At 43.5% G+C, this 22,330-nt stretch overlaps 1 protein-coding gene across 1 annotated transcript in view; it reads left to right on the plus strand.

Moving 5' to 3' along the window:
* Positions 1-6,437: 6,437 nt before the first annotated feature.
* Positions 6,438-22,330, plus strand: part of syt12 (synaptotagmin XII) — a 375,899-nt gene continuing 360,006 nt past the window's right edge. Inside the window, exon 1 of the mRNA XM_028793531.2 lies at positions 6,438-6,874. The gene's annotated coding sequence lies outside the window, so the exon portion shown is untranslated. The remainder of the gene's footprint in view (positions 6,875-22,330) is intronic.

A 22,330-nucleotide genomic window follows, 5' to 3' on the forward strand; every position in this document is an offset into this window, starting at 1 on the left:
GAGGGGACCGGAATTGGACAGAGGAATGCTGGGTAGCGAGGAGTTGTGTATTCTGGGATACTGATGTCATCAGAGGGAAGGAAGATGCGGAAGTGGAGGAACGGGAGACGGTTCCGGGTGTCGTCGTTTCTTTCTTTCTAGGAAAATAAAGAGAAAAAGGTTAGTTGCCTGTCCGTCCCGTATGGCTTTCAGATTTTGCGCTACTACCCGGGTCGTTCTGCGACTCCCTATGCGCGCGTGCGTGACACTTGATATCATTTTGGATAATCTAAATGAATAGGACAACCTATTGGGCCGAATGTCCTTTTCCTGTTAAATTGTTCTAACGTTCTAATTGTAGAAGTATGCCATGCCAATGAAGCACCTGGTGTAATAAGTGTATAAGTTTAATATGTCACTGTGCTCTGAGCAAATATATCTTATAAATCTGCCTTTTTCTGCTCACATGCACAGTTGACACAGAGTCAGATTTAGCACAGGGGTTCATCATATAGAACTGCTAGGTAAGCATTATTAGACAAGACAGACAGAGACAACTGTTGTATACTGTTTTTTGTCTGTCAAAGTCAGCATGAAACTGTATCTACTATGCCTTGTTTGGAGTGGCATGATTCACCTAAGTGGGGGCCTGCACATTAAGAAAGAGTATAAAGCCTTGAAACATTTCCCAGCACACCTTTGAAGCTGACAGATGGATGGGAGATAACGTCATCCGATCCTGAAAATCCTTCCACTGCAAGACTACACATCGGGCCCCCACTCCTAAGCTGGGTTCTTGCCATTGGCTTCCTTCGTTTGTCATGCAGCGTAAGCCGTTATTAAGCAAAGCTAAGTTATTTCTTCTATGTGATTTCCTACCGCTGTATCACTAAGGGAGGGGTATCACCTTTTTTATTATATCTGTATAGATTCGGGTTATGTAACACGTCACAATTACAAAAGCACTCATTCCCAGGGAGCTAACGCCCCCTGCTGGATAAACCTGGCCATTTGACTGTGGACTCCAGGGTCCTCATGTATAAACGGTGCGTATGCACAGAAATGTTGCGTACTCCCGTTTCCACGCTCAAATCGCGATGTATAAAACCTAAACTTGGCGTAAAGCCACGCACATTTCCACAGTAACTCATACCTTGGCATGCGCAATTTCTCCGCTCGGTTTTGCAGACTGGTGGCACCCAGCGTCAAAGCAGTGCTACTGTTCCTGTGTGGTCACCCTTTCTTTCTTAGATCCACATTCCTGACGCTGCTTTATAAATACACTGAAACTAACTGCATATTGTTTATTAGTGTAATGCATCTGATTGTAACTAACCTGCAGCAATATAATGGTCAAGGGAATAGCCATAGTATTCCAAATACCATAACTGCTTTACCATTGTTACACTCCCTGCATCTTCTTCTTCTTTCAACTGCTCCCGTTAAGGGTTGCCACAGCAGATCATATTTTTTCATATTACTCTCGCTGCACCACTCGGAGTATTTATATCACTGTATCTGAGTGGGGAATCACAGCAGCAGCTGATCGGAAAGAGAAATATCGGTATACAGCATGAAGCAGACGCTGCCTGATCCACGGCAAAATGCTTTATAGAGAATTCCCAGTACGGACTTCGCGGTTTAGAAAAGGTTTCATCCCAAGAACTCTAAATGCACTCAATCAGTCCATCAAGTGCTCCTTGTAGAACTGTTTACTTATAAGTACAATTACCTCACTGTAAACTTGCACTACATTTATAATATTGCACAACCTGTGGCACTTTATAAAGCGCGTATTTTCATATGATGACGGTATTCATTTTTAAGATGAAATGCAGCAAAATATGTCGATTACATTATACAGCTAAAACTTTAACTTCATTTAAATAATCTGTATTGTCAATAATTAAACATGTGAGGACACGGTGCTGCAGCACTAGCTAGTTCAGGGATTGTTCCTGCATTGCGTTGTATTCTTGCGCTGACGCGACACTGGAAAGATAGACGGATAGAATAATTAAACATGTACTACGAAGATATTTCAATGTTCCTTAAAAGTTTTGAAGAATCGGCGTTCTCAGCTTACAGATGGCTTAACGTCTATTACAGAGCTGATTGTGTGGAGATTGGGCATTTGGAGAAAGAAAAGGAAGGACAGGAATTGGAGGTTAGTACGTTTGAAAGAGACAGTACTTCTGTAATAAATTATTTCATCGAAGGTTGCACATGACGCAGCAAGCCTCTTGCGTGAGACATGAACAATCACTGCGCCACCGTGTTCCCATGTTTAATAACATGCTTTAACTCCTATCATCATGAAAATGATATCACGTATACATCTCAGTATTTTAATTATTCAGAGAGCTGTAATATCACGAACGTAATGGATTCTGTGTCCTGTCGGAGAAACAGAAAGCCCGTTTAAGAAGCACATAGTGATTCACACACATAGAGCACATAGAAGATCAAATACAGAACAAAGCATTTAACGTGCTACTTGAGAAACTAGTCAAATACACGATTTTAAGATGAAGTTTATGATGTTCTACTTTAATGGCAAAATAAACTACGTGATTAAAGTGGAAATTTCGAGATTAAAGTTGACATTTCGTGCTTTTTTCCCACTGTGTGCCTATTTTTTTTGTCTGTACCCTAATAAACTTTCATATGACACTCAGACGGTGGGCTACGACTCGCCTTTTCACGGCGACTTTGATATGTGATTTCTTTTTTATTTTGGGCACTGTACAACTTTGTGAAGTTGGATCTTTCGAGTTTCTCCGACACTCTGTCCCTCGATCAACTTCCTTTTGTTGATTATACCACTGTTTAAACCAACAAATAGTACGTTTTTCCTTTGCCTCCACTTGGTATTCGCTGAAATTCTTATATTTTCCCCTGTGCTTTTCCCATTGTCTTTTCACAGAAGGCTATTTATATTGATTTGCATATTCAAAGAGGCGTAATTCTGGGAGGAGTTGGGGCGAGACAGAAGGCGCGTGCACGTGCGTTACTTTTCATGCTGATCGGGATTTATGTAGTGGAAGAACGTGAAAGTTTGCGTGTGCACAGATTCCTGCATCTGGATTTTTCTGTGCGTACGCACAATCCCGCTTTTGTGCTTACACCATGTTATAGTGTGAGTTCTACGCACGGCGTTATACATGAGGCCCCAGGAATTCTGTCAACTACAGGTTTTGCTTTTGTGTCTTCCACTGTCATCCGGCCATTGCACTGTTTTACAATTATATTATTAGTATTGTGTTGTGTTACGTTAATCCAGCTGAATTTGCTCTGCTCAAATGTACTGTTTTTTTACCTAACTTGTATTTTTTATGTAAATTTTTATGTTTTTATGTAAATAAATCATGTCATTTGCATTATAATAATACATGTATATTTCAATTTCTATAACTCATTTACTGTGACCACTTAAATAGCAGTAAACTTATTTTTTGTGATAACATTGTTATTAAAGAAATTCAAAAATAGAACATTGCCAGGAAACATTTATGCATAAACATTTTCTTTAATATTAAAATATAAAATGAAATAGTATTATGCTGGAAACAAAGGAAGAGAGAAAGGAAAACTGATTAGCCTCCAAGCTGTAAACCTGTTAGGAGCCAGAAAGCTTTACAGTGGATTCAGAAAATATTCAGACCCCTTCTGTTTTTCACATTTTATTATATTACAGCCTTGTGATAAAATCATTTAAATAAATTTTTCCCTTGTCAACACCAGTGACATTCAACACCTCAGAATGACAAAGCAAAAACAGGAATTTATAAATTATTACAAATGTATAAAAAATAAAAAATGGAAATATCCTATTGACTCAAGAATTCTGAACCTTTACTAAGTACTCAGTTGAAACCCCCCAAGGGGCGGCACTTACAGCCTCGAGTCTTCTTGGGACTGACACTGCAAGCCTCACACACCTGCATTTCTGCATTTGGGGATTTTCTGCTGCTCATCTCTGCAGATCTTCTCAAGCTCTGTCAGGCTGGATGGAGGCCATCAGTGGACAGCTGCTTTCAGGGTCTCTCTAGAGATGTCCGATTGGGTTTAAGTCTGAGCTCTGGCTGGCCCACTCAAGAGTTGTCCCTAAGTCACTCCTGTGTTGTCATTGCTTTCTGATTAGTCTCCCAGTCCTTGCACTAAACAACAACCCCACAGCCTCATGCTGCCAACACCATGCTTCACTATTGGAATGGTATTGCGCAGGGGAGGAGTGGTGACAGGTTTCCTCCAGAACTGATGCTTAGAACTGATGTCACATAGTTCAGACTTGGTTTCATCATATCAGATAAACTGTGTGAGCTGAAGGGTAAGGAGTTGGTGTAGCAGACATCTTAAAAGACAATGACGGTATGTGCCATATACCATGTCCCTCTCCCGGTCCTCCCACCTTCCAGGCGTCCAGGCTGGGCAGGATCCCCAGCCGTCTGCCACACTATCTATCTATCTATCTATCTATCTATCTATCTATCTATCTATCTATCTATCTATCTATCTATCTATCTATCTATCTATCTATCTATCTATCTATCTATCTATCTATCTATCTATCTATCTATCTATTATATAGTGCCTTACTATCTATCTATCTATCTATCTATCTATCTATCTATCTATCTATCTATCTCTCTATCTATCTATCTATCTATCTATCTATCTATCTATCTATTATATAGTGCCTTACTATCTATCTATCTATCTATCTATCTATCTATCTATCTATCTATCTATCTATCTATCTATCTATCTATCTATCTATCTATCTATCTATCTATCTATCTATCTATCTATCTATCTATCTATTTTCCAAGGATTGTGGAAAATATTGTGCCTTTCCTAACTGTCCAAACTTCAAGGCTGCTGTTTCAATTCCAACGTCTGTCCTGCTGCATCGCTTTTTCATGCTGTTGAAGCAGAAACCTTGACAACCTTTAACAGGGGTCCTCAGTTTCAGTTCTGGAGGTCCGCAGTGCCTGTTCCAACCAGTTTTGCAATTAGAATCCAGCCCTATCAGATAATGAAATTTGGTATTGTTAGTGTTTTCATTCTTCCAAGACAAAAGCTGCATACTTTTTTTCTGACAATTGTATGCAGATAATTCTTTGCATTTATATAGCGCTTTTCTCACTACTCAAAGTGCTCAGCAATTGCAGGTTAAGGGTCTTGCTCAAGGGCCCAACAGAGCAGAGCCTCAGAGCCACCACTTCGCCTAAATTAAATTTTTCACCCCAGATGGGACTCGAACCCACAATCTCTGGCTTAGGAGGCCAGTGCCTTATCCAGATGTTTTGTGCTCCTTGTCTTCTCCCTCATTTGCTTCTAAACATTGCATTAACACAGACACGTCATGATTCATGGACACAGGTTTAAATGGAAGCACGTTAGCTGGAGAGCTGGTGGTTCCCTTGTCATTTGCATCTCAACATTATTTGATGGTGAGTTCATAAATCAGGCAACAATTACCATTTAAATGCAGATGTTCTAAAATAGGCCATTAAAGTTTCACAAGTTAAGTACAACTAAGTCTGAATGAAGTATTGCTTTATTAGTAAACAAACAAGTTCTAAGTTAGAAACTGGTGAAAGTATAAACCTGCAGCCACTGTTAAGCTCCAGGGTGTATTTTCCAAATCCCTGACAATCTTCAAGAAGAATCTGGATGTGCAGATGTGCTGACAGCTTGGCTATGAGCTAAACAAACGAGCCTGATGGACTAAGTGGTCTCCTCTTGTCTGTCAAATGTATGTTTATGTTCTAAAAATCTGTCTGTTGGAAGGGTACTATTTAACAAGGTAGATGAAGCTTGGGATCAGTTGTACCTTTATTGAGTGTACATGGCTTTATATGAAATGTATAATTTTCAGACCTGCTAAATTTAAACTCGATGTCATTGGGTGCGGGAGCCTATCCAGACAGCAGTATGCAGAAAGCAGGGCAAAGCCCTGGACAGGCTGTCACTGATCTCCATCCCACGGTACATATGAAAATAAACATATAAGCCCCCAATATGGCTCACACTTAGAGAATGAAAATTGCCTGCAAAGTTGAAGAAAAATGCGTGCAAAAATGTTAAGAACGTACAAACATCACCCACGTGTTTTAAACACCGCAAGCGCCAGCCACTGCGCCACCGTGCGCTCTTACCATGAATGAATACTCTTGACTGTGGGTCTTCATCATCAGTACTAATGTGTTTTTAATTCTACCAGATTAAAAGGTGTCTGACAATATCGGGATTCACAATTTAATCCAATTCAACCTTCGTGAGAAAAGGCTATAAAAATGCGAAACGGCTGTAAATTAGGCTCATTATTTACAGTTTTATTACGGGATGCCACGCAGCGAAAACGCTTCACGCGGTGAACTCAGTGATCTTAAATAACAGCTGGCAAAGCGAGGCTCGTTTTTCATCGAAAAAAGTGCGAAATGTGCCACTCGACTGGACTCCGGTACGGCTGGCCGCTCGGTCGGTCCTGTAGTCTTCAAGTCCTGGAAGTTGCATTGCAGGGGTGGGACTTCTGCAGTCAGGAGGTGGGCTCGCTCGCAGAAATGCAGTTAGCAGGCTTTGCACACTCAATGTTGAAGCAGCAAACGGCGACCGAGCGCAACTGCTCCGCACGGGGAGCACAGGAGCCGAAACCGCCAGCCTCCAGCTGCTGCTCGCACGCTGCCTCATCCTGGGATTTATTTGTGTTACATTTCATTCTTTTATTCCCCGTATTAACCCGGGAAGAGTAACCAGACCAGGATTTTATTTCCCTCCGCATTGATCCCCGGCGTTCCAGTCTCTTCATGGAAATACTGAATCAGTAGCCTGACTGGGAAAACTGCGGAGTTTCGCTCGTACTGCACCACAACGAACTCCGGCAAATAAGGTGAGTGCCGCCAAGACGGGCGAGTGAAGTGCCATCCCACACTGGGATCATGCAGCTTTGTGCCGGAACTTTGCTGATCGTGCAGCAAATGGAAGGGAGAGCAAGTGCTGGAGGATGTGTTGACAGTCGGGTCGGGGTGATCGATTTGTTTGCTTTTGTCAAATGCCTAGGGAATGCGGGCTCATCCTTCGATCCGGAGTCTCGTGCTAGGATGGTGGCGGAGCGTTCCGACACTGCTCGTCACGGCGGCTTTCTGTCAGGCAGGGATCCCTGTTAAGTTGCCGTGGGTTACCGCATCAGCCGGCTCAGTGGTGCCCCCCTGTACCGAGGCGCTTTATTTCAAGAGGATCCTTCGGCGATACAAGAGACGCGAAGATTCAGCACGACTGAACGTTCACTCTTTGTGCGCAAGAAGCTCCCCTTTGGTTGGTGTGTTGGGATCCCAGATCAAAGCAATCAATTCGAAATATTCCCGGTACTGTTAGCATTTTGAAGCCAGTATTAAACTGAATACGAAGCAATTTAAACGAGTTACTTAGTCATTATTTGATATAACACCTTTCACACTTAATCACACGGTATGAAATGACAAAGCATAAGGGTATAATCAAAATGAATTAATTGTTGTAAAGAATTTCAGAACAGAACCCCGTAGTTTGTATCGGTACAGTCGGAGTCGAAGTATTAGCTCGAGAATAAAGACTCCGTCTAGAAATCAAATATAGCTGTGGGTATTGAGGTGTTTTTCTACAATATGCGAAAGGACCGTTAAAGTTGGGGCAATTTGACAGAAGGACACGCAGCGAGACAGAGTGGTATATATATATTATTTTTCTAAAATGCACCTTTGAAGTCTACAAATATCGAAAAGTTCCAAGGTATTTCTTTGTCATTGAGTAATGAAGTGTTCCGAGTGCTGAGATTGAAATAACCTGCCCTATGAGTGAGTGTGGGTGTATGTCTGTGCTTGACTGGCATCTTACTTTGTGCCCAATGCTGCCTTATGGGCATCAAATCCTAAGTGGGTTTGAACATACCACGGTATCAGTACACTGTACTCTATATAATATTTTGTCATGGCTGTTCAATGATCTGATGATGTCTATCTATTTGTCCATCTCCGTCACTCCCCCTTCTGTGTGTGCGCTGGTGGGAGATCAGGCCAATTCGGGAAAGGCAGACCCCGGGGGCACGATGGGCAAGGGAATTGCCCCCACCACGTGCAGTGGGTTGATTTTGATGTTGTGATAGGTACTGCAGTGGACTGGCAACCTTTCCAGGGCAGCTTCCTACCCTTTGCCAGTGCTGCCAGGATTGGGTCCATCTCCACTGTGACACCTAATTTAGAAAAAATGTGTTTTATTTGTTTTTTTTTTCTGAGATTGTGGTAGTGAGCGCTGATGCCTCACAAATATAGTTGCCAGGGTTCATGCCCCCCACCTGGTTATTGTCTATGTAGAGTTTATATTTTCTCCCCATTTCCTCTCACAGTAAATCCCCAAAGAGACTGCGAATTTAGTGAATTTAGGTCACAAATTAAAATGAGCCCCATGTGAGTGAATGTGGGCTCCTCCAGGGTTGCTTTCTGCTTTTTCCATATTCTGCTAGTACTAGGGTGTTGTACCGCGTTAGTCATTATGAATGTAGAGAAAAGCCAAGCAAAATGACACCTTTTATTGGCTAACTAGAAAGATTACAATATGCAAGCTTTCGAGGCAACTCAGGCCCCTTCTTCAGGCAAGATGGAATGATTACATCTTGCCTGGAGAAGGGGCCTGAGTTGCCTCGAAAGCTTGCATATTGTAATCTTTCTAGTTAGCCAATAAAAGGTGTCATTTTGCTTGGCTTTTCTCCATATTCTGCTAGGAAAGGCTCTGGCCTCCTGTGACCCCGCACTGGGCTCACTGAAAAAAACTATAACATTGATGTTGTTCATTCAACGTAAATTTTCTCTTTCAAGCAACTTAAGATTAGTCATTTAGTGTTGCAGCTTGAAATATTTGGTTTCAGATCTCAATCAAAGTAAAAAAAAAATGTTTGTACCAAATTAAGTTATGGTGGAGGGAATAAATGTAAAAATTCTATTTCAGTTAACTTAATATTTTAGGTTGTTCATGTGCTGTGTTTGAGGGGCCATTTGTATATTCTTTTGGTCGAACCTTCCAGTTTGATGGCTTTCCAACTGCCAAAAAAGAAGAACAACTTAAAAAATAGATTTACTTCAGTAACAAAACAAGTGAATTTCACCCAATCACTCTAAATGATTTTCCTCAACTTAAAAAGCTAAAAAGAATTATATTGGTTCAGATTGAAAATGTTAAGTGTGAATCATCACATTTTATTTTTCAGTGCTGAGTCAGAAAATGTAATGAACTGGAGTTAGTGAATGGCTGCATCCGCATGCATCTAGAAATGAGAAAGAAAAGGTGTTACAGGGTTATGTCCACGCTGAAAAGAAAAGAAGGTTAAAGACACAACGTTCCAGCTGTGTAGCCATCATCAGTGCCTTCAGAAAGCATTCAGACCCCTTCACTTACTTCATACTTTATAGTGTTTAAAATGGATACATTTGCCATTTCTGATGATGAATCTATACTGAATAACCCATAATGACAAAGTGAAAACATGTGTTCAGAAGGGTTTGCATATTTTGTAAAAACCAAAAACTGCAATCTCTCGGGCTCAGTACTTTGTAGAAGCTGCGTTGGCAGCAATTCCAAAATTGAGTCTGCTTGGGTAAGTCTCTATAAGCTTTGCACGCCTGAATTTGGGCAATTTATCCCATTCATCCTAGCAGATCCTCCCCAGCAGCCATAGATTGGCCAAACTGCCATCTTCAGGTCTCAGCACAGATTTTCTATGAGGTTTATGTCTGGGCTTTGATGGAGCCATACAAGGACAGCCCCGGGACTTGTCCCAAAGCCACTCCAGTGTTGTCTTGCCTGTATGCTTGGGAGTCATTAATGTGCTGAACGGTGAATTGTCACCTCAGATTGAGGTCACGTGCGCTCTGCAAGGACCTCTCCGTATTTGGCTGCATTCATCCTTTCCTCAATCCTGTCCCTGCCACTGAGAAGCACCCCCATAGCATGAAGCTGCCAACGTATGGATGTCTTTAGGCAGGTGATCTTCACTAGACATAGTGCTTTGAGTTTTGCACAAAGAGTTCAATTTCTTGAATCTTTCTCTTTATTCTCTTAGAGTCTTGTAAATCATATGCCCTTTCCTAAAGAGTGGCTTCTGTCCTGCCACTCTACCATTAACACCAGACTGATGGAGTGCTGATGAGATGGATGTCCTTCTAACAGGTTCTCCCACCTCAGCAGAGGACTTCTGACACTCTGTTAGAATGATCACTGGGTTCTTAGTCACCTTTCGAAACCAAGCTGTTCCTGCCTGGTGTAGATGCCATATGGGCTGGGCGGGCATCCCGGCCAGAAGAGGGGATGCTTCCTTACTTGGATGGGAAGCTCTTAACAGGCAGATAGGCATCCAGGCCGGGGAGGAGAAAGGGATTAGACCCGGAAGGAAGGACCAGAAGGGATTGACAGACAGCCCACTGGAAAGGGAAGACGTCGCTGGGGGATTTTTACTGACCACCCTCCCCCCCCCAAGCTCGATCAGCAGCTACGGATATCAGTGGTGAGTGGGAAGATGCTGGGATATGTAGTCCAGCAGAGCAGCCCTTCTGGGGTCACAAGAGGGCGCTGCAGGGAGACAAACTCCCTGCTGCAATGGACTTTCATATGACCCCGAAGTATTTCCATCGGGCAGTGGCCCTGGCACCGGAAGTACTCCCGAGTCCTTAATAAAAGAGACCACACTCCCTTACCCAGGCGAGTCGGAGCTGGGAGGACGTAGGGCAACACTCAGCTTGAGGAAGGCAGTTGGTTGGTGAAAGTAATTGTGGAGAAGAAGTGGATTAAGGAGAGAGAAACCTGTGCTTTTGTGTTACTTTGTGGAGGTGTTGTGTATTTTGGTGTAATAAACACACCTTTATTTGAACCCAGGACTCTGTATGTGTTTGTGTTGGGGGTTTGGGGTTCACAGATGCCCCGGTTTCCATCATACCAGTTACTCGGTTTGTGTGAACATCCAACTCTAGGAAGAGTCCCGGTGATTCCAAACTTGTTGCATTTCAGAATTCCTGAGGCCACTGTGCTCCTGAGAACATTCAGAACTCTAGAAATGGCTTGATATCACTTTGCCATGATCTGTGCCTCACCACAGTTTGACCGGGGAGAGGTCCTTGGAATTCATAGCTTGGTTTTTGTCCTGACATGGACTGTGAATTGCGGGATCTCCTATACACGGGTGTACGTGTGCCTTTCTAAACGATGACCAATCACTTCAGTTTGCCACAGTTGGACTCCTGTCAAGTTCGAGACACATCTCAAGGAGAATTAAACCAAATAAGATACAATTTGGAGTGCAACAGCAAAGGGTCTCAATACTTCTATGAGTGACAGGTTTCCGTTTTGAATTTGTGATACATTTCTGACAACAGCTTTTCATTTTGTCATTATGGGTTATTGAGAGTAGACTGATGGGTGCAAATGACAAATGTATTCATTTAAAATGAAATATGCAACACAATAAAGTGTTCAGAAACTCAAGGGGTCCGAATACTGAATCTACTCTATAGGTGCACTACGGAAGTTTTTCTTCCATTCCAGAAGCTGGTTGGGTCCACTGTCCAGACTGAAGGCCCTCTGGAGGTTAGTTGGGCCAACTTCCTGGATAGGATACAAAAGAACCATTTGGGAACTGGAGGTCCTGACCCAGGTGGAGTAGTCAAGGCTGCCAAAAGAGGACTAGAGACCACCTCTTAGACCAGCGGTTCTCAATCTGTGGAAGTAACAAAAAAGGGGGCGCGAATGTTGCCATATGTGGCGTAATTTTGTTATTTGTAGGGAAATTTTAAACTTGTAGCAGTGTATTGGCAGCAAAAAATATAGGAATACATTTTATTAGGGTTTCAAAAAAATGTTGGGGTGGTGCGATTAAAACTGTTATGAAAATTCGGGTTGCAAATACTTAAAGGTTGAGAAACGCTGTCTTAGACCTTGTGGCTCCAAAGGAGCAGCAGAAAGCTAGTCCCAGGATGCAGCTAAATGCAGAATACAGGTGTGCCTGGCCCTGTAAGTAGACGGCTTGTCGAGGGAAGTCGAGAGCGACACTTGAAAAGAAGCCTCCTTCCTCTTCCTCCTGCCAGGTAAGCCTGGTGTCAGGAGCAAAGTGAAGGTAAGGAGGTGGAGGAAGAAAAGAAAGGAATGGTAGAACTATAGGTGGGAGAGAAGAAAGAAGGAAGAAGAAGAAGAAGATTAGGCAGGTGATGAAGTATTGTGTACTTTGGAGTCAGGCCCCCAGTGGGGTTTAGCATTTATTGTTGGGCTCTGTACTTTCCTGAGACATACTTTGCTGTAATAAATCAGTTGTTTCTGGACATTGGACATATCACAAGGCGGGTCATTGTGAGTGTAGGGTCTGCTCGAGAACACCTCCCACTGGTTACAATATATCCATTCATCCATTATCCAACCCGCTATGTCCTAACTACATGGTCACGGGGGTCTGCTGGAGTTAATCCCAGCCAACACAGGGCGCAAGGCAGGAAACAAACCCCAGGCAGGGCGCCAGCCCACCGCAGGGCACGCACACACACACACACACACACCAAGGACAAGAACTGCCAATGCACGTAACCCGCATGTCTTTGGACTGTGGGAGGAAACCCACGCAGAAACGGGGAGAACATGCAAACTCCACGTAGGGAGGACACGGGAAGCGAACCCGGGTCTCCTAACTGCGAGGCAGCAGCAGTACCACTGTGTCACCGTGCCACCCGGTTACAATATATACTGTGTATATTTATATAGTGTGTGAGTGTGTGTGTGCATATGTGTTTGTAATAGTAGTAGACAATTTGTATTTTAAATGGAATCAATAACACAGTTATCATGATGTGTGTATGTATTAATACTGATATACTGGATATACACTCTGCATGTCAGCAGCCATACCACCTGCAGTTCAGAAGAGGTCATCCACCTGAAGCTGATGTTCAGGACTGGCCAGTACTTGGATGGGAGACCATCTAGGAAGAGCTTGGGTTGCTGCTGGAAATGGTGTTGGAGAAGCCAACAGGGGGCGCTTACCATGTAGTCTGAATGTGAGTCCCAATGCCAGTGATGGGGACACTGTACTGTAAAATATGGCACTGTCCTTTGGATGGGATATAAAACTGAGGTCCTGACTCTTTGTGGTCATTAAAGGTCCCTGGGCATCCTTAAAAAAAGAAGGATTTGTCCCAATATCCAGGCTAAATTTCCCATCATGGCATTGTCCATTCTGGCCCCCTAATCATCCCCTGTCTCTCTCTCTCTCACCCTTTAACCACCTAACTCAGCTAAAGTGTGCTTAGCGTACTGGTGCAGTAACGGCTCCCATCACATCACCCAGGTGGGTGCTACACTTTAGTGGTGGTTGAAGTGGCTCCCCACTCTCTATGTAAAGAGCTTTGGGTAATGAGAAAAACACAATGTAAAAGTAATTTATTATTATTAATTAGGAACATTTATAGAATACTAACAATATACTTATGAACTGCAGTGAAAGTTTTAAACACCCAGCTACATAATCCTGCAGGAGAAAATCAGACTCATGTACTGATAAAGAACAAGCAAGGATAGCTAGAAATGGTGGTGGTTCTGATTTCTTAAGGGACATTCGTGACACAATCAGTTTAAATGACATTAAATGCTATTCTGCCACTGCCACAGACCGGCACAATGATTGCTCTTTCTGACTATTAAATGTGAACCTTTATCACAGTTAATGGAGCAGGATGGTTGAAGAAACCAAATTGTAAAAGTCTGCTCCCCGGTTAGCTGAGTAAGGTTCTCTGGCACAGTTCCATCCCATGAATGTGAATGTCCCTTCCTTCTTTCTGGTTTTGCTCTGTAACTCTCATTTGGAGTTATGTGACTGGAAGGGCTAGATCTCTCTGCCTTTTCCAGTTTCTCTGTACCACAGTTAAAGAAGTTGTGGGCATCATCCAGATGATGAGGCCTTCAATGTGTTCATTGGACCCTTTTCCTACTCCTCTGGTAAAAGCTAATGTATCAGACCTAAGCTCTCTCATTGCTGATATCATTAATCACTCTCTCCAGAGCGGCTTAGTCCCACTGGCCTTGGAAACCGCAAAAATTAGACCTCATTTAAAAAAATCCTCTTTGGATCCTGAAGTGATAGCAAACTATCGTTTGATCTCCAACCTTCCATTTTTGTCTAAGGTTTTGGAAAAGGTTGTTTTGGTTCAGCTTCAGTATTACCTTAAAAAGTTCAAACTTTTTACAGTACAGAGACAGCCCTGGTCACCAGTCACCAATGACCTCCTGATGGCTGCTGACCAGGGCTCTCCATCACTCCTTATCCTCCTGGACCTCACAGCTGCATTTGATACAGTAGATCATAATATTCTCCTTCATTATCTTCACTATATAATTGGACTTTTTGGCATTGCCTTGGACTGATTTGAGTCCTATCTTACAGATAGGGCTGAGTATGTGGCCTTGGGGGATTCTAAATCTCATACCCACACTGTCACTTGTGGGGTCCCACAAGGATCAGTTCTTGGGCAGACCCTCTTTAATATCTATATGCTACCCTTGGGTCACATCATCGGCAGGCACAGAGTTTCATTCCATTGCTATGCCGATGATATGCAGCTCTATGTGAGACTGGATTCGACTTCTCTTACACACTCCATCAAGTCTTTCCTCTTGCTTGGATGAGATTGAGGCCTGGATGTCCAAGAACTTCCTCAAGCTGAACAGCACCAAAACTGAAGCTCTTTTAATTGGCACCCGCCATCAACTTTGTTCCTCTGTAAATTGTATTTACTTTTCTAATCGTACTATTACCCTCTCCCCTTCTGTTACAAATCTGGGTGTTAAGTTAGACTCCCGTCTGTCATTTGATACACATGTCCATCACCTTTGTAAAATTGCATTCCTTCGTCTCTGAAGCATAGCCAAACTCCGTCCCTACCTCTCCCTCTGTGATGCTGAAAAGCTGGTTCATGCCTTTGTCTCATCCAGACTGGACTATTGTGATGCACTCCTCATCGGGATCTCCAACAAGAGCCTTCAAAAGCTCCAACAAATTCTAAATAGTGCTGAAAGAATCCTGATGAGGGTGCGGAAATATGAACACATTTCACCAATCCCTCGGTCACTTCATTGGCTCCATATCCATCTCTGTATCGAATACAAACTCCGTCTGTTCACTCATCAGTGTATCCATGGAAATCCTCCACAATATCTCAAGAAACTCCTTATACTACAATCCACTGCAAGAAACCTCCGTTTTGCAAATACCCACTGCCTTCGCCCTCCTGTGACCAGACTTTGTACAATAGGTGACCGAACCTTTGCATCCGCTGCTCCATGGCTCTGGAATGCTCTACCAGAGAACCTGAGAACACAGCAGATTGTGGGCTGTTTTAAAAAACAGCGAAAGACTTTTCTCTTTAGGAAAGCATATTAACAAGAATGCTACAATTATTGTTGTTTTATCTCTGTTTTTATCTTGCTTTGCCTTTGTTTAAACTTTTTATGTAGCACTTTGAGATTTACTGCTAATGTAAAGTGGCCTATAAATAAAATAAATTATTATCCATCCATCCATCCATTTTCCAACCTGCTATATCCGAACTACAGGGTCACGGGGGTCTGCTTGAGCCAATCCCAGCTAACACAGGGCACAAGACAGGAAAAAAACCTCGGGCAGGGCGCCAGCCCACCGCAGGGCACACACACACACACACACACAAGGGACAATTTAGAATCGCCAGTGCACCTAACCTGCATGTCTTTGGACTGTGGGAGGAAACCCACGCAGACATGGGGAGAACATGCAAACTCTACGCAGGGAAAACCTGGGAAGTGAACCCAGGGCTCCTAACTGTGAGGCGGCAGCGCTACCCACTGCACCACTGTGCCGCCCTGCATTATTATTATTATTATTATTATTATCATTTCCTTTTTTCCTCGTGCCTTCTTGGACATGCTTGGTTCCTTGGAAGTTGTAACAGGATTGTCTATATATATTTGGTTTCACACAATGAGAGAAACGATGGATGGATTGTCTGGATGGGCAAAGAGATAACCTTGTGTCCAGTTGGTATAAAACAATGGATGGCCCAGTAGAAGCCAGAACTTGGGCGCACTTTCATTCCCCATGCATCAGGTGGCAGTGGTCCTCACATGAGAACCTAGTCGGGACACCTGCAGGAGTGCTTGGGGTATGGAGTCCAGAAGTGCAGCCCTGGTGGTGTCCTTACATTCCAAAAGACAGTACAGTCGGTTGGAGGACCTCCCTACTTTTGTTCTGCTTTTCGGAAGATGTGGAATGGCCCTGGAAGCATTCCCAGGTCTAGCATAAGAAAAGCCACTGCAGCACAATTTTTCTTATGTACATTTACAAATTTTACTAATATATATATATGTATAATATATATACTAATATATACTATTATGTCCCTACATTGATGGATTAAAGGACAGAAGTCCACATGACCGTCATCATCAAGTCCATTCATCCATCCATTTTCCAACCCGCTATATCATGGGGTCATGCTGAAGCCAATTTCAGCCAACACAGGGTGCAACGCAGGAAACAAACCCCGGGCAGGGCGCCAGCCCACCGCAGATCATCAAGTCCTTCCATGAGAACCCTGAATACCATGAGGACTGATTGAGATCATTTATGTTAGGTAGAATGCCTAGAGGGGGCTAGGTGGTCTCGTGGCCTCAGAACCCCTGCAGATTTTATTTTTTTCTCCAGCCGTCTGGAGTTTTTTTGTTGTTTTTTCTGTCCTCCCTGTCCATTGGACCTTACTTTTATTCCATGTTAATTAGTGTTCCCTAATTTTAATTCTTATTTATTTTGTCTTTTTCTCTTTCTTCATCATGTAAAGCACTTTGAGCTCCATTATTTGTATGAAAATGTGCTATAGAGGGCGGCACGGTGGCGCAGTGGGTAGCACTGCTGCCTCGCAGTTGGGAGACCTGGGGACCCGGGTTCGCTTCCCGGGTCCTCCCTGCGTGGAGTTTGCATGTTCTCCCCGTGTCTGCGTTGGTTTCCTCCGGGCGCTCCGGTTTCCTCCCACAGTCCAAAGACATGCAGGTTAGGTGGATTGGCGATTCTAAATTGGCCCTAGTGTGTGCTTGGTGTGTGGGTGTGTTTGTGTGTGTCCTGCGGTGGGTTGGCACCCTGCCCGGGATTGGTTCCTGCCTTGTGCCCTGTGTTGGCTGGGATTGGCTCCAGCAGACCCCCGTGACCCTGTGTTTGGGTTCAGCGGGTTGGAAAATGGATGGATGGATGGATGTGCTATAGAAATAAATGTTGTTGTTGTAATATTCTGGCCACAACTGGGGTTTGGGCACTGAAGGCGCCTGGGGGGCTTGCCCCCCCTAGTAAATATATACACATACACATTGGTCTGAACACACACCAGATTGAGTATAAAGGAAGAAAATTAAAGAAAGAAAACTTCTGACTTGGCTGTCACACTCACAGTGAGGCGTTATTCAGGTGTACTGCTTGTCACAAGCCGTCTGCTAAAGCAGATGGCCTGCTAGTAGTTTGGGACTGACCAGGACTGAGGGGGTTCTTAAGAGAGGCAGAAGAGAGGCAGATATTCAAGAGAAAATAAAAAAGGTAATTTTATTATACCACCATAGAGGAAAAAAAAAACAGTTGCTGATGTAAATGGTTACACAAAAAAAAAAAAAATAATCCCGTGACAAAACAAACGTAATTGTGAAAAATGCAAAGAAGAAAAATCGAATATTTAAAACACAGAGGCTCTTACCCTGATATATACGCAGTCACTTTTAGTCCATGTAAGGGTATCAGCGGCCTTCAAATAGAACAAATATGGACTCTGTTTCAGTTCATGTCATAAATTCAACTCCTCAAAACAAAATCTCTGGAGCTGTTTTTGGTTCTCAGGAGCCTAACCCACTCCTTAAAATCAGCCAACAGCTCAGCCACCAGGCACCTCTTAGCCTGGCGTACCTCGCACAACCTAACCCTTCTTCTCAAATCTCTCCGTATGACCATTTCCCCTCTTGCGGCCACAATTGTACTTATAAAGGCTTCTCAGTTCCCATAGTCAGCTTGCTTAAACATAGTGTCACAAGCCACCAGGAGGCGTACAGCCACCCTAACCCGGACACACACAGGTTCAACTCAGCACCCATATTTATTTACAGCAAAATGTGCACACATTACTAACACCATAACACATCTATATGCGGTTCCTTTTTGCCGCCAGTCCATCTGCCTCCACTCCTCCTCAGGCTTTGTTGTCTTCTTCCTCCTGACTCTGGCCATTCAATGGAGTGAGGCGGCTCTTCTTATTCAGGTCCCAGGACTGTTCCAGGTGGCTCATCAGTATTACTTGGAATCACTCCCAGGTGTGCTGGAGGTCCTCTATAGGGCTCTGCAGCTCCCCCTGGTGGCCCCCACGGAACCCAACAGGGCATCACCAAACTCCATATCCCAACATGCCCTGTGGGAATCTGTGGTGCCACAGCCACCCAGTAGGGCTACCCACTAGTGTCCCAGGGGAGGTATTGCCTCACCAATGCCCTCTCCCCTCGTCCTTCCACTCTGTTGGCGTTCTGGCTAGATAGTGGCCGTGAATGCTTATCACAGTAGGAAAATACCATTTCGGGCCTATCGGGGAAAAATCAAAGTATCCGGCAGCAAAATACACATAATTAAACACTAACTAACAAAACAGAAAAAAACAAACATTTATACCTAACCTCGAGGGTACTAAGATACAAACAGAAACGTTGCAGTACACCTACACTACTAATCCAAAATGGACTCTTTCGACTTTCCCAGGCACCCGTGAATGCGTTTAGCTTCGGCGCCACCTTTAAAACACCGGTCGGTAAATGTGGAATATTACACGCGAGGCTTGTACCTGAAACATCGGGAAAAAAAAACAAAATAAGAAAGAAACAACCTGCTGGTAAGTCCAAAATCCTTGTTAAGTTTTTATTTATTTATTTATTTATTTTCTAATTGTAAACTCGCTGGCATATTGCTCATTGCGGTTCATGCATAATGCTTACTGAGAATCTTGCTGTCCAGTATCTGTCTGTATTATACGGTGTTAGTGTCCCGGTGAGGCTATAGTGTCACATTGCTGTTGGTATAAAGAAGCCCCCCTAAAGTTTCTTGACACACTTTTGCTGAATAATTCATTGGTTGAAAGTCCTCACTGTCAGTGTGTCAGATAGAGAGAGGATGTGCAGCATTGTTCATAATGGCACTCAGGTTTGTTTGAATTCCCTCCTTAGCTACGACTTCCATGGGGTCCAGAGTGTATCCAATAATTGAGCCTGCCCTTTTAATTACCTTGTTGATTTGGTGGGCCACTCTTGAAGTGATGTTACCAACCCAGCACACCACAGACTGGCTATCACAGAGCTTCAGAAGATGTGAATGATGTCACTTCCCACATTAAAGGAGTGCAGTCTCTTAAAGCCAAAGAGCCTGCTCTGCCCTTTCTTCTATTGTTCCTCAGTGTTACAAGACCATTCCAACCTGTTATTAATGTGGACCTCCAAGTATTTGTAAGACTGGACCACCTCTACATCCACTCCTTGAATAGTGACCAGACAAAGAGGCTGTTTAGTGCAGTGAAAGTCGATAAGCAGTTGCTTGGTTTTTCTAATGTTAAGTTGAAGACAATTCTGAAAGTTCTCCACCTGACTCCTGTCCTCTCCTCTGTCTCATCCTCCTTCTTAATACCCACATAAGTGCAGAATCATCTGAGACTTTTTGCCACTAACCTGACCTCCTGTTATATTTGTAGTCTGAGGTGTACAGAGTGAAGAGAACAGCAGACAGGCCTTTTCCTGGTGGTGCTCCAGTGTTGCTCACATCCACATCAAAGGCACAGTCCTTGAGTCTGACAGACAAGTGCAGTTCCATTGAGCTCCATCACCCCCTCACCACATTTCTCAGGTCTTCTTTAGTGCTTCTAATGTCTTCTCCTCCCTCAGTCCTACAAAGCCCCTAAAATGGAATGATGTCTTGTTCCTTAAATGTAGGAGCCACCTCCATTATCTGCTTCATTATATAGAGAGGATTTTGAGAAGGCCCATGTCAATGTGCGTCTGTCAAAAAGTGTAAATAAAAAAGTAAATTAGTCCAGAAATTACTACCACAACTTTCTTTGGAGTCTGCCCTCCTTCATCAGTGCTTAAACAGCTATATTCTGGGTTTATCCAGACCAGCCATTTGTCCCCAAATCCTTTTCCTCCATGCCCCATGACCCTGGACATCCGTTGGCATGAGAGCCACACCTTTCCTTGCCTAGTTGGGGCTGGGTGGTCTCGTGGCCTCAGAACCCCTGCAGATTTTATTTTTTTTCTCCTGCCCCTCCTGGACATCGGACCTTACATTATTCTTTGTTATTTAGTACTGCCTAATCTTATTTTTATATTTCTATCTTTCATAAACTTTTCTTTCTTCATCTTGTAAAGCACTTTGAGCTACATCATTTGTATGAAAACGTGCTATAGAAATAAATGTAATTGTTGTTTCATTATCCTGCAACAATAAGAAAACTGAAGAAAAAAAAAGTAAATTTACCTTTTTTCTTTTGTAATCAAACTATGTGGGGAATTTAATCTCGTGCTTGTAAGTTTCACTCTTATGAACATACACTGGAGATATAAGAGTGTGTGGCCAGGTGAGTTGTAGAGTGACACAGGTCACACAATAACTTTGTAGTGGCGACTGACCAGGTAGCATTATGATTCTTAATCCACCCTCCATAGCCACTAGAGGGCAGCACAGCTAAACATGACATTCTCAGACTTGCTTCATTTCTTTCTTTGGCATTGGTGGGGTTGGCTTATCATTAGCCAATATGCAGTCATTACAGCCAAACCATCAGCTACTTCCCACCGAGCGTCACTCAGTGAGCTCCAATGGGATTAGTTCTCCTTCTTCTACTTCTTCTTTCTGCTACTCCCATTAGGGGTTGCCACAGCGGATCATCCTCTTCCATATATATCTGTCCTCTGCATCTTGTTCTGTTACATCCATCACCTGCATGTCCTCTCTCACCACATCCATAAACCTTCTCTTAGGCCTTCCTCTTTATCTCTTGCCTGGCAGCTCTATCCTTAGCATCCTTCTCCCAATATACCCAGCATCTCTCCTCTGCACATGTCCAAACCAACGCAATCTCGCCTCTCTGACTTTGTCTCCCAACCGCCCAACCTGAGCTGACCCTCTAATGTCCTCATTTCTAATCCTGTCCATCCTAGTCACACCTAATATAAATCTTAACATCTTTAACTCTGCCACCTCCAGTTCTGTCTCCTGCTTTCTGGTCAGTGTCACCGTCTCCGACCCATATAACATAGCTGGTCTCACTACCATCCTGTAGACCTTCCCTTTCACTCTTGCTGATACCTGTCTGTCACAAATCACTCCTGACACTCTTCTCCACCCATTCCACCCTGCCTGCACTCTCTTTTTCACCTCTCTTCCACAATCCCCATCACTCTGTACTGTTAATCCGAAGTATTTAAACTCATCCACCTCCGCCAACTCTACTCCCTGCATCCTCACCATTCCACTGACCTCCCTCTCATTTACACACATGTATTCTGTTTTGTTCCTACTGACCTTCATTCCTCTCCTCTCATATCTCCACTTCTCCACCTGCTCCCTACTATCACTACAGATCACAATGTCATCAGCAAACATCATAGTCCACGGGGACTCCTGTCTAATCTCGTCTGTCAACCTGTCCATCACAATTGCAAATAAGAAAGGGCTCAGAGCCGATCCCTGATGTAATCCCACCTCCACGTTGAATGCATCCATCACTCCCACAGTAGACCTCACTACTGTCACACTTCCCTCGTATATATCCTGCACAACTCTCGACTTCCTCATACAATACCACAGCTTCTCTCGAGGCACCCTGTCATATGCTTTCTCCAGGTCCACAAAGACGCAATGCAACTCCTTCTGGCCTTCTCTAAACTTCTCTATTAACATCCTCAGAGCAAACATTAGTTCTCCTTCTATCAGTCATTTTTTATTTCCTATCATTATTTTCTAATTAGACATTTCCTTCGTTAGGTTAGGTTGTTATTAGATCAACTCAGGTTGGATGGTTTGGAGACAAAGTCAGAGAGGTGAGATTGCTTTGGTTTGGACATGTGCAGAGGAGAGATGCTAGGTATATTAGGAGAAGGATGTTAAAGATAGAGCTGCCAGGGAAGAGGAAAAGAGGAAGGCCTAACAGAAGGTTAATGGATGTGGTGAGAGAGGACATGCAGGTGATGGTTGTGCAAGATGCAGTGGACAGGAGGACATGGAGACAGATGATCCGATGTGATGACC

Source organism: Erpetoichthys calabaricus, chromosome 2, assembly GCF_900747795.2.
Source record: "Erpetoichthys calabaricus chromosome 2, fErpCal1.3, whole genome shotgun sequence".
In the NCBI taxonomy this organism is placed as follows: Eukaryota; Metazoa; Chordata; class Cladistia; order Polypteriformes; family Polypteridae; genus Erpetoichthys; species Erpetoichthys calabaricus.